Raw genomic sequence first — 26,554 nt, forward strand, 5'->3', positions numbered from 1 at the left:
TGTACGGGCACCTCCACACAGCACCTTTACATCAGCAGTCAACAGGTAGGCCAGCCAAACACAGGTCTCAAAATAAAGAAGTAGCAGCTTGTCATTTCAGCCGTGATGGAAGCCAGCAACTGTGGTGTCAGATACGACAATGCACAGTAAAGAGTGGTTTTCTTGCTTCTCTGGCATCTGAATGAGACAAAGACAACTGGGTTTCACAGTTGTGCATCAGTGCCTCATAGTTTAGAACTCGTTAATGTTAACAGGCCCTGGTAAATGAATGAAGAGAAAATTGATCATTAAATGGTGCGATTAAATGTATGAACAAGACATCCAGATACTAGAATCTTTCTATGTACTCAATGTAGCAGCCTTATAGGCAACAAGCTTACAATGTACACCTGCAGATCCCACTAAATTGTTTAGATTGCACACTTTACTGTAGGTCAGGGCTGTTAATCACCAGAACGCCCCAGGGCAGCCACATACAGCCTTATTTATGGGCAAATCAAGAAACTGAAATACTGAACCGTGCCTGATTAGCTGCACTAATATGCTACTTGTGGCTAATTTCTGAGCTGCTTAATTCGCAGGTGTTTGCCCCAGCCAATAAATCATGCTTTCTACCTCCTCTTTGCACTCATGACCTGCCATGCATATGTGAAGCCTGTTTAAGTGACAAGCAGGAAATAATTGATGGTGCATTAAATCACTCTGGTGTTTAGTGAACTGGCTCCCCTTTGAAACAGGCCTTGCTATGTTCTCACTCCCAGGCTCATTTCAGATGTTATTGTAACCCAAGTCTTCTGCGCCACTGCTCGCAACCTTTCAAAGGTACAATGTGTACATTTCCTCATTTTTATTTGTTTTACTTGTAGAGCACATGATTTGCATAAGCCATCACTATTAAATTTTCCACAAGAGTTAATCACCAATGCGATGAAACAGAACAAAATTCCCTGGGCTGAGGACTGGGAAGGAGCATGCCAGGAGCCTCAGCAGCTCCAGCCCTGCACTGCACAAGAAGCTCTCAGGGGCTCCCAGTCATGGTCTGTATCGACCATCCCTAAATTTCTTACTCTGATTTCCTCCCTTCAGGCGAGACCAAGGGACGTGAAAGTTGAACTCACAGAAACAATTAACTTCTACCTCGTTCTAAGTCACAACGTAGCAGACTCATGTTCTTTCCTGTATCTTGGCCCAAAACCAAATTGCAAAATTTCCAAGCTTTAATTGAAAATGCAGCTGAGGGTATACTGGAAGGCCCAAAAGTAGGAAAGACCCTATGTTTTTCATACGTCTTATGAATCATCCCATATTAACATGGGGTTGAGTAAAGCAATTGTTTGGGGAGGATAATCTCTGGTATTCAGATTACATTGTACCTGAGGTCATAGTTCCTGGGGGAATTCTGGATGAATCACAAAAATCTTTTCTGTAGGGTTTATGGAGAATGTCCTTTGGAAGAAAGGATAAGAGGCAAGACCTAACCACTTCTTTCTGCTTGAAGGAGTCTTTTACCACTGTCCATGATAGTGTTCCTTAGCCTTCCTTCTCACATCTAAACAAAATAACCTCAAAGGAAAGCAATTCAGCAAATAAATAAGCATTCTGGGGGCTGAGCATTTTTACTGGCTGTTTATGACTTATGCTGAGTCCAAACAAAAATTGAAGCAAATGGGTAATGAAGTAGTCTGCTTATTAAGGTATTACACAAAGTTTAGTGGCAATCTACAAACCACAGTGTTGTTAGAACTTTTGTGGTGATAGTTAAATTGGGGATTTCTTGAGCTGTTTTTTCTAAGGGTACTTAAAAATGACAATATTAACTTAGCAGAATGTTAATTTTTTTTTATGTACTTTTACCTGGGAGGTCTTCTCCTGCTGTAACTAAGATCAGCAGAGAAGAATCCACCTTTCCATAGATACGGCAGCTAATTAAAAATAAATTCAAAGAAACTGGGAAAAAAAGGCGGATAAAATGCCTACAAGTGACAGATAAAATTTTAAAGATCATGCATAAGCCATTCAAATTAACAATTAATCGCTCCTACCACCAAAATATATTTCTCATGTGTTTCATTGGAAACTGCACAACTGAACAGAAAAGGTAAAGAAAGCAATAGCAAATTTGAAAAAAGGAGATTATCATCCTTATTCATAGACAAATGAAAATGTTTTAAAAAGCAGAAATTTAGACAAATTATAGGGAAAAAAAATACCCACAGAGTAAGGCACATAAAAAATGGAAATAACTTTTTTAAACCGGGGGGGTGGGTGGGGGAATAATAAATTTAACAACAAAACAAGATTCTGTTTGTTTTTTTTCCAGGCTTGATATGTAATCTATGAAGTGAACAGAAGGTCAAAGTTTATACAGAGAACTTAAATGCCCTATAGTAGCCACCAGTAAAGTTACAATACTGATTACATGACCATAGTGCCTGACCTAGCATGGTAATTTTACGTTCTTATCTTCTGAGATTGTAAAACTAAAGTTCTGCAGACAGAACTTTCCTGCTCTTACATATTTTCCTTAAATGCCAGGAGAACATTTGTTAACTTCTGAGGAAGCTGTAAAGCCATGTTTTGCTAAAGCGTTGGGTTATGATTTGGATTAGGAGTGGTTTTTAATAGATGTTTAAATTTCAAGGCCAGAAAGAGCCATTATGTTTGCCTAAAGTAATTTTCTTTGCTATCCAGTTATAGCACTTTTTTCCCTAAGCCGTTTCTGAATGGGAATGAATTATTATTTTCTGTTAAAAAGGAATTTGTTTAGATTTAGAGATATTATGAAGGAACAAACATTTCAGTACAAGGGCATGACATTTTTACACTATTACTGAAAATTTTGTTTTGTTTTGATGCTAAATTTGCTAAGAATCTTATTAGAGAAAAATATAGTGCATGCAATTAATATAATTTCAGTTTAACAGACAGCAGTGTTTTGACTAAAAATATGGTTTTTTCCTTTAAAATTACTTTTCTTGGAAGTGAATGTTTGAGGTTAGGGTTTTTATTTTGTTTGGGTTTTTTTAGTTAAAATAAACTTTTCTTTTTTTTTTTTCTGCATTACCTAAAAATTTCATAACCTTCTTATTAAATATTATTATGTGCTTTCTCAGGGATTAGGAAATTGTTATTGAAACTAATTATTAAATCAATTCAATTCAATAATGGATTTATTTAAGAAAAGTGACACTTTCTATGACATGTTCAGTAGATAATTTTGGTAAATAACACTTGGATAAACAAGTGCTATGAATTTCAGCTTGATGATAGGTGACAAATAAATAATAATATGGCTGAAATAAGGAGTCAAGGAGTGAACAAATTTGTATAGAGCTTCAGTTCTTTATTTATAACCTGTTGGAAGTGTTTCCAGGAATAAATTACTTTGTGGTCAGCTGATGTCCATGGGAAAACACCAGGGGAATTTGATGTAGACAGGGATAGAAGATACACATACACACACACATTATCAGGATCTCTTTTCTGGCTTGATATTTTGGGTAGCTTAGGATTTCTTGTGCCAACCTAGAGAAATCATCAAGATGCCTAATGTTCACTGGCTCAGTTCTGTGTCCTTTTTAAAGTCCAGGACATTGCGAACATGGTGCGTTGGGCACAAAAACTGTTTTCTGAAAATTAATCTTAATATGATTCTGTTGTCATTCTTGTAATTTTTCTAGTGTTTCAATCAAAATGACAGAAATTTTCATTTGGATTTACACAAGGCTCTGATGAGAACAATGAAATAATATAATTTATTTTTGTTTGCATTTTTCTTTTCTTTCCCCACTCACTTTCTTTTATAATATAGATAAACCTGTGCCTCACTCATGCTAACTTCCTGTTTAGCAGACACACAACAAACTGATACAAGGATCATAATTGTGGATTTTCAGAACAATTTTTCACAGTCCTGAAATAGTCTGAAAATCTAAGCTGAAGGTTCTGCTCTTTAAAAAAAAAACCATTGAATAAAGTGAAGTGTACTTAGAAGTTTCTTTAAATTGTCTTGATTCTTATGTTTGTTTCCTTTTACTAACATTTTTCCTAGTTCAAACTTCATTGAATTCAATAAAGAGACCTCCTTGAACTTTCAAGGTTGCAAAACAGTCACAGGGTGTAACAATAAATCCTACAAGTATAAACTGATAATAAAACAAGCTCCTAAATCCTGGAGGGGTGCATTAAGATAAGGACTAACACTGGGCTGTGATCACTAGTTGGGAGTACACCAGTAGTATTCTGATAGAGTTTGTTGAAGTTTCTCTAGTTTTCTCGAAGTGATGAGGTAAGTAGAGAGTTAAGATAGTTTGGATAGTTTAGATACCTTAATTGGTCCTCTCCATATTCATGATGCTGTGAGCGTTTTAGAAATTGAAACTGCCCTATGCCATTTTTGTGCTTTAAATTATTTCTGATTTTGGGGACTAACCCTGATAATACACTCTAAAGACTTCTGTGCTACAAATAACCTAAATATATTTGCAATTTAACCCCATATTAACAAAGATACTTATTATTATTGAATTTGGGTTTTGTTCGCTTCATTGTTCTTGAATTACTTTCTCAGTTGAAAACCAACTCTTTCTTCACATTCTGGATCAATACCAAAGAAATAATGTATGACAATTCATGAAAGGAAAATGGAAAGATGTAATGCAACTTAGCAACCCAATCCAATTGTCATACTGCTGAAATGTAAGCATAGAAAGGGGATATGGGAACGTCAAGAAATGTGACTTCTGTATTTAAGAATTAAAGATGTGCCAGAATTTACTGTCAGAATACATTTTCAGAAGGTAGAAATGGAAGTTTATATTACAAAGGTCACTCAGAGAAGAAGAATGTCACAAAGTTAAGTACATCCAGGGAAGATCAGATAATAAGGGATATCTTTTTCCAACACTGAAACAATAGATTGCAAGAATGGCAAAAAAGAGAACATGGCAGGTAGAAAGGGAAACTGAGATGAGAAAAATAAAAAAGAAGGGTAATACAAGTGAATCTGTAGAAATAAAAAAAAAAAAGCATTTGGGAACAAGAGTGAAACTATTCCATAAACTAAAACTTATTCAGAAGATTCAAATGGTAAGATTCAGAAAAATTACCAACAGAGGGGCATCTCAGCTGATTGAAAGATGCTTCACAGATACATTTTTTAAAAATTGCCATGTGTTTTCATATAACACTATATGAATAATTTAACAGCGATGCCAAGAGTTATGAAAAGAGTATAATCAGTAAAATTTTAATGCCTGAGACAAGAAATTGTGGGGGTTTAGGGTGACTGCACAGTTCTAATTTATACAAACTTAATTTAACATGTATTTGCAAAGTTGGGACAAGATTTTTCTGGATTTCTATCATATCAAGAAAGATGAAAGCTTGATGAATTTAGGAATTCTGTGCTGGTTATCATTTAATACAATCAAACAGAATATATATAAAACTGTCAATGCCATATTTACACAAAATAGCAGTCTTATTATTTTTCATTTATTATTTTTGCTTCCTTTGATGAGCTCATGATAAAATTATACTTTATACTGAAAAGGCAATTTTATGACGTCATTAAAATGTTACAGACAAAATCATTATGTAGTGTTTGTCATTTTGGCCTTGAAAAACCCATAAGGAAGAGCACGTGCAGGCAGAATTGGTTTGACTGCTTGCACACTGGGCTGAACATGAGACAGCGAGTTCTGGTCTCCTGTGGCATCTGTTGCACCTTGGGTAAGAAACCCACCTGTGTTCATCATCTTACACTTTCATATAACACATCCAAACGTTGCTGAACAAGCACAGAGTAGACAGGATTCCACCAATTTACCTGTAAAGCCCTCAGCTGCAGGATTCCATGCAGGTGAGGGGACACAAGTGGGTGGGGTATAAAAATACACACAGTGTCTGTTTTAAATTTATTTAAATTCATGATGCTATAACCATTTTACAAATTCATTTGCCTTAGTGTCTCCTATAAGAAGATAGTAAGCTGAATTCCCATGATTTCAATAAGTGTACAGACATGTAGATCTGATGCTCAGACATTAATCCAGTAATGCTGAAATCACTAATGGTGACCATAATCATTCTCAAAAAAACCCACTGTCATAGAGAACAACATAATTTTAAGTAACATGATTCAGAAAATGCAAGTATATATTGTGACCAGAAGAGTAGAGATTATAGATTCAAGTCTTTGGGGCAGATGAGGCTAAGGACAACCTTTTCTAGTAAAACCTGTTGAGCTATCTGTTCTTTGCAAATATATCAGAAGACAGATAGCATACTATTCTAATAATCTGGGGGTTTCCCCCTTTTTCTCTACCAATATTAAAAATTTGCTCAAAGCTAAAAAAGAAATGCCACTAAAGTATACATAATCTCTGAGTCAACAATTATTAAGGAAAATCCCCATTTCCTCTTCCTCTACTGGTAAGCTAAGAAATACTTTCTTCCCTATATGTAATTTCCTACCTACAATCTTTTCAAAACCTTCCAGTATTTTATTTTAATTATATGCTACAACATCTTTTACCTTGACTCATAGTCATTTCTTATCTATAGAAAGCACATATTTGATGAACATGGCCCTCTCTTAGAAAACATTCTAATCACCGAATTTATGTCAGGAATGTAAAAATCACATATACATTGAGATTGGTTATAAAGTCTGGACATGTTCTGGACCATGGATCACCTCAGTTACAGAAATGCAAGCCTTGTCCCAACCAAAAATTCCCCATCATGCTGTGGACATGGTGACTCCAAAATATTTGGAAGTGCTGGGGTCGACTCATTTCCCCTTAGACCAATAAAAATTGACAAAAATCACCCAGAAGAGTCTTTTCAGTTGGACCTCTCTTGAGGTCAGACTGCAATTAGAGAAAGAAAAACTGCAGAGAGGAGAAATAGACAAATCCATGGCATTACCTTCAGGAATCTTCAGCTAGGAACTGAAATATTTAAAATTCAGTTCCTTCTAGACTAGAACTCAAGCTGTGCTGTTTACTCTGTAAAAACAACTGTGTAGTGCAGTGGTTGTACATGAGAGAAAAATTGATTAAGGCTTTTCAGCTCTCAATAGCATGAAATCTCAGGCTGTTAATCTTGTTTGTCCACCTAAGAGATTTTTATGGGTCAAAGTATTACCTAAAGATATGTCCTAAGCAAGTCCACTTCACCAAGAGAGATGAGTTGGGTCTTAGTGCAAAGTTCTGGCTTTTGCAATATATTTTTGTAATGCATTTTTAAAGAAAGTTTTCCATATGCGTGCAGACAACTGCACAAGTACATTAAGGCTATAAAACAAAACAAGCAGATTCCTTATGTATTTTAATCTCTTCAGTGAGAAATATTGGAACATCCCTGTTTTCTGCTCTTCAGACTGCTGTATATCACACATGACTACCAATAACTGCTGTGGCTGTTTTTCTCCTTCTTTCCATTCTTTTTCAGTACATTGTGTCTGATTTTGAAAAACAGATTCCATTTCAAAACCATAAACAGCTGAAGACTTCTAATTAAAAAAATAGATGTTTTCTCAAAATGCTGTACTTACTTATTGCATTGCAGTTGTGTATTATATTAAGGGTGGGACTGATTATATAGGCTTTTTACATTCCTATGAATTCTTTTCATGAGTGTGGTACAAAAGTTCTCACAAAAACTGTAATTAGGCCTCAGGGCATTTTTTCTTCTCTATGAGTAGCTCTCTGATTTCAGAAGTCATGACTGTCATGATAAAATCTACGAAATCATGAGCCAACAATTTACTTGGTCATCTGGTCCTACACAAGTCACAGGCCACAGGAAAGGAGGAACTTACAGGATCATCCCACCCATCCATCCATCCATCCATCAGCTGATGACTACCTCTATTTTCTTCATTCATAACAAAGACATATTCCAAGTATTTTTTGGAAACTCTTGTACTGGAGATCCCACAAAACTCTCTGTCAAAATCATGTACTTGTTACTTTCAGAGAAGGATTTATTTGTCTGCTTGTTTGTTTTAATGCAAAACAAGTACATTTTTGCTGAATAGGAAAAAAGTTTATTCCTGTCATCGAGAGAAAAAAATAAAATTATGACTCTCTTTCTCTAAGCTAAATAACATTATTTCAATCAACTTGTTCTAACAGGTCACACTGATCTTTTTCATTCTTCTACTAATTTGATTTTCCTCTTGTGAAAAGCATGGTATTAATAAACTGAACGTTGTGTGTCAGTTTGGGCCATCCCAACACTGAGCAGGATATAATCACAGAATCACAGAGTTGGAAGGGAACCACAAGGATTGTCAAATCCTTCTCCTGGCCCTGCACAGGACCACCCCAAGAGTCACACCAGCTGCCTGAGAGCATTGTCCAAATGCTGCTTGAACTCTGTCATGCTTGGTGCTCTAGGTGACATGTTTTTCAGGGTATATTCTTAAAAGCCCATAGTTATGATTTTCTTTTTGTGACCCCATTGACATGATTGACTCATTCTGGGACCCACTGAAACCCCACAAGGTTTTTTGCTTCAGCCCTCCTGCTTAGTCAGCTAACATTTACTCTTGAAACAACTTATTCTTATCTAAGTATATCGCTCTGGTTATTCAATATTTTAATCTTTTCAGTTTGTCAGAAACTCTTTTTTTCTATTCTAATCATGTTCATTGGCCGATCTAAAAGGTTCCTTAAGCATCTTTTCAAGTCCTTTGCTCAATGCTCTAGTGAAAAACTCAAATCGGGACAGATCTCTGTAGAGGGTCATTCACTGCATTCTTCCATTTTGAAAATGTGCTGCTAATAAACTGGGTATGGGCATGGTTTCCCATAAGTTTTGAACAAGTAACAATTTGACCTAAACCACTTTGGCCAAACTTTATTTTAAGACCACTGTGCAAAATGCATTACCAAAAGATGTATATCCTGTCAGCTTCTTCCTTTGCCTGTTATTTATTTGTTTTGATATAATTTGCCCCTCACAACTCCCTGATGGGTGTTTATTCCTTTCTGTTATCACTCAGATGTTAGCAGATCCTTTCATTATTAGGTGCATGTATTTTTTCTAAGAATGGAATTTTTTGTAACTTCCTTATATTTCCTACTTCTTCCTCCTCTTCTTATTTATATATGGAGATGTCCTTTGCCATCCTCTCCTTTGTGGAACTTCCACATGGTCTCAGAGAAAATGACTTCTGGTCTGAAGCTGCTTCATCAGGATCTCTGATCATAATAGGGTGAATTTTACCCAGCTCACATGATTTACACACCTACAGAGCAGCCCTTTTCCTGTTGCAGACTGATTTTTCTTCTTTTTTACCATAGCACTGTGTTAAAGGTGTGATCACAGTCCATCGTTTTGGCAAAGCTTGTAGTGTGCAGCTTTGTGGTACACTGCCATACTTTGCAGTAGCCTTCATGCTACAGCACATCTGCAAGTAGTAAAAACATAAAAAAGCAGCAGAGTGAGCTGTTACCAAATTTGTAGAATATATTTAACTTACACTAATTGACAAGCACTTTGTTTTACCTTACTGTGTCCTAGTTTTGGCCTGACACATTTCTTACAGATAAAGGAAGGTTCTCTCCTTCTCCATCTCTTTCCATATGTCTTCCTTCTTCCTTTAATTCTTGTTCTCTGTCTGTTATTGTGAGCTACAGATCTTGCAGGATCTAATGAGATGAATGTTATAAAGTGAGAATGGGAAGCTCTGTGCTTTCACTGAACTAATCTCTACCCTGGTCTAAGGGGCTTATTTGCAGCTGAAAGTCCTGGCAGTCTAGAAATAAATGCCTCATAAAGAATTACTTAATTTAGTTAATAATGTTTGAATCAAGTCATTCTTCATTTTCCATAAAACTAGAATAGGTTAGAAGTAATTCAATTATTTTTTACAAGTACTAATGAATAAAGTAAATGTGTAATTTCCAATAAATTACATAGTTACTTGTGGTGTGAAAAATTGTGCACTCAAAACAAGTAAAAAATGTGTCACTTTTATTTTTATAGTATGTCCTTTAGAAGAGATATTAAAGCACTGTTTATTTTATCCCATGGTACTCTATAGAAAACTGTAGATTAATTTTCCCTCAGAGAAGCCATATAGTATTTCAACCCTGAAAGGAAAAAAATATGCCTTGGAGAGAATCATTCATGTACCTTGTATAAATTCTTCAGTAATAAGAAATAGGTATTTATGCATTCCATATACAGTCTGTATCTGTTGAGGAAACATGCTCTTGCCCTATTAAAGGAAAGATTTGGGGTTTTTTCTGTCTTTTTGCGCCTTTTTAATTAAAATGCAAACTTATGTATAATCTTGCCCTCTCGGACAGTGTTCTGTTTTGAAGCATGTGGTTAGACTTCTATGGGAAACAGGGAGGACAGCAGAGTCATGAATGGAAAATGAGATTAAATACCACTCATGCCATGCCACCCCTCCTTTTTCTCTCAAAGACCAAGAAAATCTGTATATGTGGAAATGAAAAAGGAACTTCATATTTTCAAATATAAAAAGAGGAAACCTAGAACAGTACAGTATTGATAAAAATGTAATTACAGTAAGCTGGAATCCCCCTTGGCATAACATGCAGGCACTGCCTACAAGTAATGCCTCCACTGATTGTGCTGCTGCAGTGGGGCAGAAGGGGAAAATAAAGAGAATCACAAAATACATATCTCAGTAACCGTAAATGAAGCAAATCCGCTTTAGCTTTGCTGTGACCTCCAGGAAGCAGAGCATGAAGTGCTTTGATTTATCACAGAATTGGAGCTTGCATCTAGAAATGTAAGTGTGGGATCATTTACTTAAAAGCTGTAGTCATCACCATAATCTTTAAGGAGCCAGATCCTGAGGCAAATTGCTGATGTGCTGATGTACTAAGGCCTAGAAAGCCAGTCCGACTTCCAGGATACTTTACAAATATGGCAATATCGACAGGCTGTAAATTGGTTTCTTTGTGCATGCTGTCTAGCCAAATAACTCTTAAGGAAAGCGTGATAATAGCATAAGTCACCAAATGCATTTCACCAGGCTTCTGTGCAGATGTAACTCCTCAGGATAAAATGAACCAGCCATGCTAGTTTTGGAGACAAGGTGCTCTTCCTCAGTTGTGAAATAAACCAGCACCTGGCACAATACAATCTCCTCCTCTGCAGTCGGCTCCATCCCCAGGACATGAAACCAGCACCTCACAGGTGGCACTGGCTGCAGAGCAGGAGCAAGCAGGCACGGGCTCGGTGAAGAAACGTGCTGACAGCTAAGATAATCCAGGTAAACCAGTGCCACACATTCAGATATGCATAGAGGAACAAAGATCTCTGTGACCTACAAGCTCTGTGTGTTTCTGGGCTGTGGAGGTGAACACAATCTTTGCTAGAATTTCTTGACATGGAGTGACCTTTTTGGAATGTTTTCGCTTCTGATAGGGAAGAAGTTAGAAAGTGACCCTTGTTTTAGCTCCACACACCAATGACCCATCGCCTTTTTTCAAGTACTCTACTGCATTCTGTGTTTATAGCAAAATTACATAAACAGAGAACTGTTAGTAAAACATTAAGTAAATGCTGAATAAATGTTAACTCTTTACAATGACTACCTAGTGTCATTCTTTGAGTAATCTAAAGAGCAACAAACTCAAAGCACACAGAGAACCAGCATTTTAAAAATAAGCAGGATAACAGGACAATAAAATAATTTTTAAAATAAAATTGTTTAGGTCTTTTTTTTCCCAATAAGCCAATGCAGAACAGAATCTTTAAAAATAAACAATATATGGTCAGTATGTGCACAGATGTGTACTAAGAGTTCATATAACAAGTGCTTCTTATTGTTAGAAATGCCTGGAGTACCTTATCTTCTCTGGTATGATAATGACTCATACTGATTTCCAAAACTGTATCCAGTGTAGGCTAACTACCAGCAGATATGAAAATATTTACATAGATGAACAGAACTGTGTGTGGTAATATACTTGCAAATTTATCTTACAGATGTCATTTTCAGACATGAAGACACGATAATAATTTTCTAGCTAGCTCTAATTAATTGCTGTCCTAAAATGCTGTAACAGATTCCCATCAACATATCTGAAAACATTTTAGAAAGATACTCCTGATTTTTTCAGTCAATGTAGAAATGTGTTATTTCTGCTCTTCAAACCCTTTCTGAGATTTGTTTCCACAGCACAGACTATATCTAGAATGAGCTAGATTAGATTTTCTTTTTAAAATATCACTGCTTTCCAAATTTCCAGTAAATATATTCTTTTAAATTTATTTTCTTATGGGGAGAGAAAGGGAGCTGCACGGCCACTTAAAATGTATTTTTGCAAAAAGTACCACAGAGTAAATAAAAATTGGACCATGCCACTACTCAAAATTAGAAGAGTGGCTTATATATCCTGTATATATGGAAAAATATTATATCAATTACTTTAAAAGGAATTCAAAAATTCCAGTAATTGAGCAAGGAAGAATCTGAACCAGCCAGCAAGAAATGGTAAGAACCGTGATGCACCCAGTTCTGGGCAGGAAAAAGATGAGCCCTGGGTACTCAACACAAGGATCCCAAAAACACTGTTCTGGCAGTACAGTTCTCTGCCCCATGCTACAAAGCCATGCACTCTCTTGCACTCACTTTCTCTGAATGAAAGGATTTTTCATTCATGACTATTCTTGCTTCCCTGTTTCAACGAGAAAAAGGAGAATCAGTTCTTTCCAGTCAGCCTCAAAAAGCTTATGGGTTATGCTGCATTCCTATATGATGATGGCTTTGATCTTGACCAAGTCACCTGTGAAATCTGTTCCTGAAATTATTAATGTCATACACTTTTTTAATGTAAGTGTTGTAATGTTAAGAAATCCTTTTGCTGTTTTTTTCAGAATACTGTACTGATCCACAATGTCCACTTTCCATAACTATATTTTCACAAGACAATCCATAAACATTGTTTTCTCTGTTCATCACATTATGTTCATGGAGCATAATGTTTATAGCATGTTTTTATTTCTGTTGACTTAAAGATACAAAAATACATAAGTAGCATTTATATCAAGATTTGTGCAGATGCAAATCATGGTTGGAGAAAACATGACCTATATCAGTGGAACAGTTTTGAACTTTAGTAGGACTTCTTGACACACAGTTAAGCTTAGCTTCAGAGGGCTTATGAAAACTGAGAGATCTGAATTGGGAAATTTAACAAAAATTCTACTAGAATAAGACCATTTTCTTGTGAAAATTGGCTTCATGTATTTCTTACTTATTCCTTTATAACTTGGTTTATAATTTTTTTTATGTGAAACATTTTTGGGGAAAAGGCTTTTCTCTTTTCCCTTATTATGGAGTTGAAAGACTTTGCAAATATTCCAATTTAAAAACTGTAATGAGTAATGCTAGAAAAAAATTACTTGACCACAATTTCACCACACACTTCAAGACACTTTTTCACCATTAGAAGCACATGACTTTGGCATCTGTACTTCGGAACTTGACTGGGGATATTTTGTGCGACATGTGCCGTTTTCTCAGAATATTTAGAACATTATGTAAAAATTCAGAAAACCATTATGTTCTATTAAAAACTAAATAAGGGCTCCACCCCACATATGTGTAGTATGAAAATGGAGTGTGGAAGTTATTTTCCATGTTGAAAACGTGTGTGGATTCTCCCTCCTACCATCCATGTGGAATCTGAGCACCTCTGAATATGAGCAAATTTCATTTGTAGCCCTTGCGCTGCTCAGGTCCATTAGCTGCACAAGGGTAGGAAAAAGAACCCTCCTAATTCTTCTCCAGTGAGCCAGGAGCAGTATCTCACTTGTGCTGCTCCCTGCCCACCTCTGTCAGTTTGGTGAAGCAAATTGCCTGCTGATGGGGATCGAGTGGCACCAGCAAGCTGAGGAAGCTGGTGCTATTTATGGAGAAATAACATCTAAAGTGGTGTGTCCAGGTCTGCCCCCAGTGCAAGAGAAATGGAGCTACTGGAAAAAGTCCAGAAAAGGGTCATGGAGATGATGAAAGGACTAGAATATCTCTCCTGTGAGGAGAGGTAGAAAGAGCTGGAACTGTTCAGCTGGGAGAAGAGAAGCTCGGAGGAATCTCCCCAATGTACATAAACACCTGAAGCACAGGTGCACAGAGGAAGCATTCAGGCTCTTCAGTGGAGCCCAGAGACAGGACCAGGGGCAGCAGGTGCAAACAGAAGGCTCTGCCTCTGAGGGTGAATGACCTCTGGCACAGGTTGCTCAGAGAGGTTAGAGAATCTCCATTATTAGAGATATTCAAAAGCAGTCTGGACATGACCCTAATTGAGCTGATGGGCTGGACTGGATGGCATCCAGCTTCAGCTATTCTGTGGTACTGTGAAATATGCCCCAAGTCAGAAGTACAGATATGTAACAGAAACCAAAGATTGTATGAACCTCTTCTGGACTCACCCAGGAGGCCATTGGGATATAGCATGGGAGTCTTCATGGCCTTACTGCCCCTCCCCTGAGGACTTTTCCTTACAAGGTTATGTGCTCATTCAGTGCTCCACAGAGTTCATATTTTTTAATTTTCTTAACAAATGGACCGTGTATCCTGAAGATTTCCTTCCACTTTAGAAGGCAGTCCCTTCCAAGTTCTCTGGGTCCGACTTTCATAATTTCTCTTTCCAAAATCAGCATTCTCCCTGAAGGTTGATTTTTGGTGAGAGTGTTCTTCAAGTTCTGCTCTTCAGTGATGGAGGTTCCATGTTTATGGAAAGAAAAAGCATCTTTTGAGAGTCTCAGGGCACTGATATCTTGCATCTCAGCAAATTGCATGGGGTAGAGCATTCTGGTGTTATCTGTTATTACCAGAAGGTGCAGTCTTATAGATTTTTATGTTAAGATGCAAAACAGTGGCACCCGGTGACTTCAGCTCCTTAAGGAGAAAGAATATTTTTGTATTGAGTCTGTTCCATTCCTGTATTCATCAAGTCACGTTGCCGAGCAAGAACAGATCAGTTAATTTTTTGGCCCAGCTTGCTACATAGCCATATTAATTGGAATTTTCCATGAAGGATTTATAGGGCATAGTTAAAATGAAATATACTTGCTAACACCTCTGCAGAGGAGATTATTATAGAAAATAGATGAGAAGTAACTGGGTTCCCTTTAGAAAACAAATGTAAATGCATACTCTGCACATTGTAAACCAGATAACATATATTTTTCAGAGTATAAATTACACAGGAAAAAAAATAAGGAGAAGACAAGATCAAGATCTTAAATCTGAAAACTTCCAGTTGTCTTTTCCAGAAAAAATAATAATGCAAAATATTTTTCTACTTGCTTTATCCCCCCCCCCCCCCACAAACCAGCTACCTCTCTGCCATCGAGTGGAGAAGTTTCACTCTAAATAAAGCATTGATGGTATGGAAAAACAGCTGAAAAAAAACCCCAAATGACAGTCAGTTCTGAGTGTCAATCTACACATTTAATGAGAATCTCTGCTCAATTTAATGAATCCTGGTGCTTCAGTCTACCATCATTTTAAGTAGAACCTGCATACACAACTATGTAGTGTCATTTGGGGTGTATATTGTGGCAGTACAATACACCTCTGAAGGCAGAACTTCATTTTCTGAACTATTAACCATATAAGCAACTGTTACTAATTTACTGTGAGAAACGTGTGTGCAAATGTATGTGCACATGATTGGCTTGTTGAGACAGCTTGAAAATGTTTAATCAGGGCTGAATAATTCTGTGTCTACAGTAGGAGTTAGATTATAAACAATCAAAAGAAAAAAAATAATACTATCACGTCACCAGTGTGTCAGGGGTGAAAGTCTAATTGGATTGTAGTTGAAGATAAACTAACTTCACTGTGAAATGAGCAGCTGAAATTTAGGGGGGGAGGGTCATTATTTGGAGCTTGACCTTTGATTCCTGAGTCTGATAAAACCTGAAGAGAGGGACCCTTCTTTGCACAGTGCATTTCATATGAGGTGGGGGAAAGTGCGGGGTGGAGAAAGACAAAAAAAAAAAAAAAAAAGGAGAGAAACTCCTTGAAAGCTGCTACTTGACATCAGAACTAGGTGGTTGATTACAATGTCTTGGTCAGGACAGTTCACTCGTTGTGAGTATGCAGATATAATATATCCACTAATAAACATTTATGACACTTATGCGTGCATTTATCAGCCAGAAGTGCCAGCGCAAACAAAACCCCCAGATTATTTTAGGAATCCCTCTAAAAGCCTGCTCTTGAAATTCCGCGCAGTTGCCGATTTTAACCGTGGTCCTTGAATGCTGAAGACAGAACTCAGGCTCATCGCAGGCAGCCCAAACCCCATTGCCTCTCCCCACGCTCCCTCGCACAATCCCATCCTCTCCCAGCTCCAGTGGACTGGAGCCCGGTTCCTCTCTGCGTGAGGCTGAGAACCGGCTCATGTAAATACAAGCCGGAGAATTTAGGTTGTGTCACGTAGCAAAAACAATGAGTGGAACAAACGAGCCGAGCAGCTCGGAGAGCTGGAAATCTCTAATTACCAGAGCCAGTCACAAGCAAACGCTGAAGGAGGGGCGGACTGTTTGCGCCTAGTGCCACTCAACCAGGGTGACAATAAATTTATGAAAGGTCAGAGAACTTTCCATATGTAAGGCTTGGGGCGGGAGTGATGGGGGCTTGTCACGGCCCGGGCTGCCAGGGCTGTGGCGATGCTGCCACCTGCTGATGTGCTCAGCCTCTGCTGGCATCCTTCTCCAGCCTCTGCCGCATCCTTCTCCTTGCTCTGCTGGCATCCTTCTCCAGCCTCTGCCGCATCCTTTTCCTTGCTCTGCTGGCATCCTTCTCCTTGCTCTGCTGGCATCCTTCTCCAGGCTCTGCCGCATCCTTCTCCAGCCTCTGCTGCATCCTTCTCTAGCCTCTGCTGGCATCCTTCTCCAGGCTCTGCTGCATCCTTCCCCAGCCTCTGCCACATCCTTTTCCTTGCTCTGCTGGCATCCTTCTCCAAGCTCTGCCGCATCCTTCTCCAGGCTCTGCTAGCATTCTTCTCCAGGCTCTGCTGGCATCCTTCTCCAGGCTCTGCTCTGCTTTCCCAGCCTCACTCCTTCGGCAGGGAATTCATACTGCATCTCTCATCACCCAGCACAATTTCCACTGACTCTTTCTGATCATAACACTTACTTAGGATCTACCTGGAGCAATCTGGCATCCCACTGTCCTGCACACAACTTCAGTATCACCTCCTGGAAAGGCAAACATAAATATTAGTCAGCTAGTACTCGCCTTTGTTAAATACAGCCTCCTTTTCTAAGCAGAGCTTTCACTCATAGCATTTTTATTGCTGTGGACTATGTTATACTTCTTGCCAACATGCCCGTTATTGCTTAGTTTTCAGACTGAGAAATATGTTTTTCTTACAAAAATGCCTCTCCCATAAATGCAAAAAAACTTCCACATCCATCTGTCTTAATGAAAGGCCCTGTAATAGTAATACTTCTTATTTGTAAAATTTACACAAATATGTACATAAATGCATACAAATGCATTCATAAACATCCAGAGGAAATAGTATCAATAAAAGGGTTTTTTTAAAAAGATAATCTATTCATATTCAATAAACATGCTCCCTCTCTCAATTCCTCCTGCTACTTTTTTGACTAATCATCTAGATTAAGATTAAAAGGGGGGGGAACTTTGCAATAGCATTCTTGCTACAGGCTGTAAGGACATTTCATTCTGCAATGCCTCACTCAAGTCATTTTTGCGCTTTTATGGTTTCTTTGTGTGGGTTCATCCACACTGCCCGGTGGTCTCTTTGTGAAGAAGGCTCAGAAGCAAAGCTCCTTTCAAAGAATTGCTTGAACAGGACAATCTCCTGTAGAACTTTCAAAATCAACACACATGCACAGGCACACAGACACTTTCAAGCAGCTGCTGAAAAACGTCAAAAGGTGTTTTGGAAGAAAACCGTGGTCTTTCTCCCTCAAAGTTTTGTGTTTGTGTAATTATGTGTTTGAGACTGCTTAGGACAATGGTGTCTCAAGTTTCCATTTATCTCTGTACCTGCAAATGTGTCTGAATTTTCACGTTCTGATGCTGCACATGCCATCATCACGCCCGCCTGTGCTGCAATTGCAGCTAGACCTGTAAACTAAAAGGAAACTGTCACACTTTACTTTCAGTTTTCAGCATCTGGAGGAAACAACTTATTCCCACATGCCTCAAGCCTTCAAAAAGGTTTTGGACAACACTCTCAGACACGTGATGTGGTTCTTGGGGTGGTTCTGTGCAGGGCCAGAAGTTGGATGATCCTTGTGGGTCCCTTCCAGTTCAGGATATTCTGTGATTCTCCAGCTGAAGGGAAGGCTCCTTCTAGGTGTGCAAAGTCACACACAGACTTGTGGTGACCACCATGATCTCCAGGGGAAGCATGTGCTAGTGGCCTGTCCTCAAAGCCACCAGCTCTCCCACGCTGTCAGCCCAGCCCAAGCATAATTCTTGTTTATTTGTGCCTGATTAAGAGCTCTGCACCTGAATTTTAATCATGAGAAAATCGTGTCCAGTACACAGAAATAGAGAGAGAGGGTGCCCTTGGGAGGACCTTCTGTAGCAATTATTTGGCCTGAACCACTAAATTTCTTACATTATGTTTAATCATTATAAGACAGATAGACTAAGGGTAACAGTTCCAGCAGTGGACAAGCCCTGATGGTTACCTAAGGTACCTAAGGCTGTGCATTTTACCAGACATTTGCATAATGATGCGGCTGTTTAAAAATTATATAACAGTACAATTAAAATGCCAGAATGGCACAGTGGAGCTGCTGCTTAGGTTAACTGATCATGGATCTCTCTCTGCCAAGCTGCTTTCTTCTCTGAAACTGCTTGTCCACTTAAAATGTAAAGGCACGCTCTTCCAGTGGCTCCCACAGTTCTCACTCACATAAAAAGTCTCTGGTGGGCTGCACAGTGTTTTCTCAAGGAAATATATCATACTTATAAGGCACACTAGCATCCTAGGATTTGCCATCAAAAAAATACCAATATTTAAAGGTCTCCTTTATCTGCTGTTATGAAGTTGTGGCCTACATATTGTTTAAAAATATATAGGATAATAATAAATATATGCACAGGACAGGTTTTTTCCTTAAGAAAACACAAACATAAAGCCCACAAAATATCAATTCTCCTAACCCCCTGCTAAGCTTCCAATATATATCCAAATTGTTTAATTGAAATCTGGGCCTAACTGTTAACAGTACTGTAGGTATTTTCACTTCAGCTTTAACACCACTACATATGATTTAAAATCTGCATTTAAATACCATTAAGCTTTTACATCCACAAGCAGCAAAGAGAATGCTCATATTTTTTTCTTCCTGAGAAAATTCTTTCTAGTCAAATATCGTAATTGAGCCATGAACAGCTGGCACGAGTCTTATCTGCTTTGACAATCACGATACCAAATGGAAAGACATGACTTCCCTTGCCTCTGATTTTAAAGATTACAAAGGACTCAGACCAGAAGTCCAGAACTTAATATTTCCTTGTTCAGATAAGAGTGATTTGTGAGATCAACCCTGAGTTTAATTTTGTGTTTGGGCCTTATCCCTGTTCAAGATAGGAAATGTTGCTGGGAGGAATGTGACAGGCAATGGAAGCTCACTGTAAGATGAATTATAATGGCATTCCTCACTTCTAAAAATGAAAATATAAGAATGAAACTTTCAATTCTTGACTGCAAATGACTGCAAGCCACTTATTTTTGATCACTGGTATTTATTTTTGATCACTGGTATTTTCTAGGAAATAAATTAAAAATTAGAGGAAGGTAAAATGTCTCCTGTCTGTGTTTCAGAGAATTAAAGATACTAACCACTGAGAAGCTTGCCTCTCTTTAAATATTAGGCTTTCTGTTGTCTATTTAAAGTTATGCAAGACCAATTAAGAATGATAATGAACAATAATCTTTCAAGAAATTGCCACCCAGAGGAATTCATTAACAAAAACCTGAAAAACATAATAATTTTTTGTGAATAAACAATTGTTTTCAAAATGAAAAGTTCTTGGTTTCCTCCCAATTTCATTTTGCCAAAAAGAACTTTGCTACCATGAATTCTGAGCTGCTGCCAAGATTATTGTAATGTGGAACTCCTCATTTAGTACTGAAATTCATGTTTTTTCTAGAGAAGTTGCAAATTGAATCAGAAACATTGTTTTACTTTGACTACCAAATGAATGCAGCTTCTATGATGTGCAAGAAACATCTTACAGCAAGCATGTGTCAAGCTGTCTCCAAGAGGACTTTCTTCAGGATAAAAAGATAAACTGGTTTTCACTTGCCAAAAAATGCATTGTTTCAAAGAAGTAAATAAGTTTATATATATATATAGTATTTACCAAACATTCAGAAAAGGAGAATTCTTTCTCAGCAATAAGAAAATAAATTGAAAGTTCAAAAGCAAAAAACACCCCCACCCTCTATGTGTTGACTGGCATGCCTTTAGTTTATTACTGGTGTTACACCATTTACTGGCTCCTTGCAAAAATGACAAGGGAAATCAGTTATGTGTACGTAACCCTTTTCCCAAGTATAACCAACTTGTAACTGTCCAAAGAGCTTCAGTTTCAGCAGAAAAACAAATGAAATAAACAGGCCTGAGGATTCCATTAGCAGCTAAGTGGGCATTTCATAAGGAATACATGGCTGCAGGCAGAGAGGAGTACAGAATAAATACAGAGTGAATACGGAAAAAAAAAAAAAAGCATTTGCATTTCTTCAAATCCTGGAAAACAGAAATACTTCACAGCTATGTCACAACTAGTGGAAAGCCACTTTCACACAGTAATTTATAAGAGCAGGCAGTTTTGCAGGGAGTTATGAGTGGGTCAGTGCATTTCTTTCCCAATGCCAATAGAACTCTCCTGAAGAAAGGTACTGGACATCAGGAACAGATAAGAACTTTGAAATCGAGCACAGTGCTACTGTTTTCTTGAAAGAAAGTTGCAACAACTCATTTCTAAAGGCACACCTGCAGCAGAAGACAGCAATAGATGTATCTTGGCGGATTAGTGACATCTACTGTACATTAATGAGAGGCATTTGTCAGCTGTTTGAGGTTTGGAGCTGCTCATCAACTGCATTAGATATGGGAGAAGGAAATCCAGATCAACCATGCTTTTCACATATCAGAATTCACCATACATTTTACATTTGCTTGGACTGAAAGCCAATAGCATGGTCCATCTTTCTTAAAAAAAAAATTCAAAGTTACTTTAATTTTGTTTCAAAATATTTTTTGAAACTGAAATTCAAAGAGGCAGGACAGTTACAGGGAACAGAATTGTGGTATTGTGCCATAGCTCCAATAAGGATAAGCACAAAAAATAAACTATTTTATTTTTCTGGACATTAGACTTAGATGCCATGAACATAAAATGAACAAGGTATGATTCTCTAACACAAACTAATACTACACATAGACAAGGAAAGGTTTGCATGCACATTGATTGCTCTGAGCAGAGGAAACATTTTACGAAGGGTGCTTGAATGCAACTTATTCAAACTGAACCATACCTTTCCTATGTGGACATATTGATGATATGTCTATTAAAAAATCAAATGCTAGAGCCAGTTGCAAGCACACTGCTTAGTTGCTCATCTCTGATCCCTGTAAGATAATACCTTATGGGTGATCTATGTACTGTTTAAAACAGGGTTAATGTAGTTCTTACTGGAAACCAGGTACAAATAAGTCAAGAAACTGTATTAGTTTGTTTTGCAGGAATCAAGTGAGGGGAGAATCAGCTGTGGTCAAAAACGTTTTTGTTCTGCAAAAGACAGTGTGATTCTATGCAATGCAATGTTTAAAGTTTGTTCAGGACTATGCAGTGTAATAAAATGTTATGTAGCAATACAGATCTTGCTTCTACTTGAGGTGTAAATCACTGTTGATTTCAGTGGAGGCAGGATCAGGTTCTTAGTTAGAAATTATAACAAGTCAACTTTCAATTCTCTTATATGTACCAAAGACAGTTGTCATCTTTGCCAAAGGTGCAGAAATGGCAAGGAAATCTATTCATGTGCTTTGGACACTGGCCTTTTGGAGCAGAAGAACACGTACCAAACAGCAAAGTTTCACAAGCATATGCAAGATTGACATTATAGATTACTTTCCTGAACAAGGGCCAAGTTACTAGCAAGGCTTTTATTACTGAGCTTTTGAATCGTACAGAAAGAGTGTTAAAAATCTTTTTCAACCTGTTGTATTATACTGACTGGGTTTGAATTAAATTGAAGATGTTCAATATCCCTGAAACAGTACTTTTTATTAAGAGACAGAGTAGTCCATTAAACTTCTGTTTCAAATCACACTACTTGTCATTAAACAATCAGAGCATGTTTTCTCTTTCTTTTGACCTTGGCAATTAACATATAAACTTTCAAAGCACTGCACTCAGACCTCTGAAAAGAAATATGATATTGAACACAATTAGAGACAAAGATGAAGGAGGCAAATAAAGGGTATCTAAATATAACGAAATTTCCTAAAAACTCTTCCTGGAAATAAGACACTGTTATTAGAGAGTAGACAGTTTAAAGTGAAAAGACATCTGACATTTGCATTGATGCTGTAGTAGTGTAGCTCTGACTTGCAGTAGGTGTAATTAGAGCATTCAGTCTACAGAGGAAGAAAGACCTGTCACTCTGCAGTAAAGCCCCAAGCAAGGCAGGATAGCTAACAATGTCTTATCCTTAAATTACGCTTCTGATTTGAAAGAATATTTAAAAAAAACAAGGTTTGAGGTGGATTGTGTAGTGTTAGTAACTGAACCTTTCCCCATTTCTCTGTTAATATTATTACAGCAAGTTATTACATATTTTTTGAAGCCCAGAGGACAGCTCAAGATTCATCTGCTTGAGTAAATGCACTGATAGGATTATTTTGGAAAAGCATGATGTAAGCAGACTCTTTCTAATAGAATGAAACCCCTCAAGGTACTTGTAATTAAATTGATTAATTTGGCTTTTGAAGGTGCACTATGTCATCTGATTTTGAAGGTAGACAAATATCCAAGAGATAGAATATCAGTGTCTTCTCATCCCTTCTTTATTTAGGGTTCACATACTACCAGCTAACATGGGAAACATCTCAGACAAAAGCTACTTTTCAGCCCTGCTGATTGAAAGGAATTGGAAATTTGAATTTTCTCCAGTCCTGGACAAGAAAGAAATTCCATCCACTGGAAATAGCTTCAAATGTTCTGAAATACACAAAATGAAAAGAGTCCAATTGCTGTTTAACCATGACTAGATCCCTTGCAAACTCCACTGTTCTTAAAAAATCCCCCTCATCTGCTAAGAGGATTTTAGAAAAAACAGAGGAGTTTCTCACTTCTACAGAGATAGAGTGGATGACACCTACAATGATGCCTTCCTCTTTTCTTGCAACAATACTGATCTGTTTGTCAACTACCACAGAGATCTACCGGCACAATTTTATCATTAGTGTTTGTCATGAGGCAGAGAAGGGACAGGTTAATGCTGCTTTCTGAAATACTGATCATAGAGACTTGATTGAGACCAAGTGCTGAGTTTTCTGAAGAGTAGCTGATTGCCAGATTGCCACACCTAAAGTAAGCCATGAAGGTTTTCTCTTGCAGGGATCCCTAAATTCCCTCTGTTTGGAAGGAGCAATAGCTTTCCAGGGAAGTGGAAATCAATACCAAAAATTATTGACAGTTTTCATTTCTAGGGATCCCTTTGGCTCCAGTCATAATGAAAGAGAATTATTTTGACTTCCTTGTCAAATTCAGGAAAATCCGTAACTGAAAACTATGCCAGCAAATGAAATATAAGGCACATAAGCAAACCCAATGAAAGTAAAATCAGAGCTATTTGGCCAGTAAACGATTTAAGATTACCATGGAACAAGGAAAACTGGCTCTTCAATGCCTTTCTCAATAGCTCTCCTGCTTTTGTTGAGTAGGCACTGCATTAAACTTGATCATAATTTGAACTACTTATGAATAATTGATTTAGGAATAACTTCACCGACAAAAATCTCACAGTTCAATTTGCCACAGTTTGTGGAACATATTTATATTCATTTATAACAATGCTAATCGACAGCAATCCAGACTTTGGAACCCTTAAAAAAATTAACTGAACGTTACAAACTCAAATACTGTCCATCAACATAATTTAATAGAGTATCTTCCATAGATTACCTAACAAAGATCAATCATAATCACAGGACCCTCAACCATTTCTATTCTCTTGTGGTTATTAAAATAGATGGGATTTTCCAGTATGTCTAAAAGATTAATGAATCAGGTTTCTGGTAGATCAGAGGGAGATACTAAATTAGGAACAAATAGTTCTCCAGAAGAACCCTCACCAGTTGCCTCTACCCCCATGTCATTTTTTGCCAATGGAGTTCCATTTGGAATATCTTTGTTAATCACAAAAACAGGAGCATCTTTCCAGGTAATATTTTTAACTTTTTGTTGGCTTGATGTGTGTGCATGTGTATGCCATAGGAAATTATATATATATATATATTTTTTTTTTTTTTTTTTTTTTTTTAATGTGAGAGTGTATATGCATCATTCTGCTAGACACAAGGACATGGAAAATAACAAATCCAGAATAAAAAGATAGGTAAGAGAGGGGTAACCAATACAAGAAGTGGTAACAGAACATAATATTCTACAGAGTCAAGGGCATAGCCTAGGTTACCTGAGCTGACAAAATACAGTGTACTGAGTCGTCTTTTATTACCTGAGTAAGAGATGCAATGTTCAGTTATAGCAATACTGCTCCTCCTCACAGACCCTTCACATGATGATGAAAGTTGATCAGGCTGCTGATACAGAAGGCCTCTAGCACTGAGCATAAATTTTGGCTACAAAATTATGGCTGTGAAATTTCTTTCAAAGAAGCAAATCCCCAAAATGAACTTAATATAAAAAATCTACTTTGTTTCCACTTCTTTATTTCTATCAGTCTGCTTTCCTAGACAATTTTTCAGATTTTCTACAGACCTCTATCACAAAAGCCAAAATGTCAGAGAAGAGTGAACATTAATTTGTGATTTAAAGGTACCAAGAAAATATTGGAATTCTGTTCTTCATGTCTCTTTTAAGATATTACAAATCCCCTTAAGCTGAGGAAACTACTGCTGAAACAGTCATAATAGTGATTTAAGAGGATCACCTTGAAAATGCCAGATTTATATTGATGGTGCATTCTCTTCCTGTGAGGAGTTTCACCATTTCTTTTGGTGATATTTAAAATTATCTAGCTCCTAGAACCACAGCCTCCAGTAAAGGCATGGCATGAGCTGTGTAAGTATTTATAGGATGTTTCTATCACATTTTCTATGCATGCAAAGAATGCCCACCATGGCACCTACGTATTCCCTTTCTTGCTGCATCCTATCAGCATTCTCATCATGTGGCAGATGGGTCCAGTTTGGTGGGACACCAAAGGATGCCATCCCAGGAAACCTTTTGATTGTCCGTGGGTGGTTGTAAGAACAGTACAGCCCCACTGGACACCCTCCAGAGAAGAGCCTTGGGGTGAGAATGAAAATAGGAACTGCTCAAATGTGACCCAAGCAGAAGGGGGGACAAACTCACTGTCAGGTGAGCATGTCCTAGAGCAAACCTGAAGATTCCATGCAGAGAACACGAGCTGAAATTTCACAGCCTCTCTCAACAGGCCCATTCTTTACACGTGAGACTGAAGAAGCAAACCAGAATTGATACACACGGCAGATGACAGGGAGATAAATTTTGTTCATCCATTTGCAGTTATTCTTCAAAATACATGTAAGTTTATTTTGCTTCATGGTCACCCAGAGATTTAGTGTCATGTCATGATATGCAAACTGGTAGGAGTTTCATACTCTCTTTTGAGAAGATGGGAAAAATAGAAATGAACAATTCAAGAAGTTATAAGACTTTTGCTCAGGGAGTAATATGCACTGGCATGGAAGACCAGGAGAAGACTTGGATTGTAGGTTTTTCTGTCCCCTTTTACGGGTGACCTTGAAAATGCTTAGAGAAAGCTAGAGAGAAAAGCAATTATATTTTTGAAATTACACACCACTTTTCTCATTCATCTTGATAACCACTTTTAAGGAATCCAAAAAAGGCTAGAATATTGCTTTTATAAAAGTTGCAAAGGCCTTGGTTATGCAGAGTCAGTTTTAAAATAAATTTAGATGTACAAAGAGGAATTTATATTTCCTTTGTGTTGCTAAATTACTACTTTCGTAATTAGGAAAAAAAAAAAAAAACTGCAGTCCTATACCGAGGACTTTGGCAAAAAAAAAAAAAAAAAAAAAAAAAAAAAAAAAAAAAAGTAGGCATGATCTTTTTCTCCTTGTTCTGGAAAGATATGCAGCAGCTCAACCTGTGTTGTGCAGTCATCCCGAAGGTGTCACCAGCATCTGCATTCATCCTTTTCTGTGCATTTATAAGTGTGATTGAAGTGTTGATGAGAAGCTGCATTTATAAAAACAGGATGTTATGCAAACAATAGGCACAAGATCTTAGTTATTCTTATTCCTGCTG

General features: G+C 37.5%; 1 long non-coding RNA gene across 3 annotated transcripts in view; it reads right to left on the reverse strand.

Moving 5' to 3' along the window:
* LOC148225361 (uncharacterized) overlaps window positions 1-26,554 on the reverse strand; it is a 157,377-nt gene that overhangs the window by 11,645 nt on the left and 119,178 nt on the right. Inside the window, exons 8-9 of one of the 3 annotated variants that reach the window (XR_015806255.1) lie at window positions 18,035-18,122; window positions 17,153-17,214 (exon numbers count right to left, since the gene is read on the reverse strand). The exons of 1 other annotated variant lie outside the window; for it this stretch is intronic. This is a non-coding gene — a long non-coding RNA (uncharacterized LOC148225361). The remainder of the gene's footprint in view (window positions 1-17,152; window positions 17,215-18,034; window positions 18,123-26,554) is intronic. One more of the 3 variants, XR_015806260.1, reaches the window with a different exon arrangement.

The sequence above is a fragment of the Sturnus vulgaris genome, chromosome 1 (genome assembly GCF_052056855.1).
Source record: "Sturnus vulgaris isolate bStuVul1 chromosome 1, bStuVul1.hap1, whole genome shotgun sequence".
Classification (NCBI taxonomy): domain Eukaryota; kingdom Metazoa; phylum Chordata; class Aves; order Passeriformes; family Sturnidae; genus Sturnus; species Sturnus vulgaris.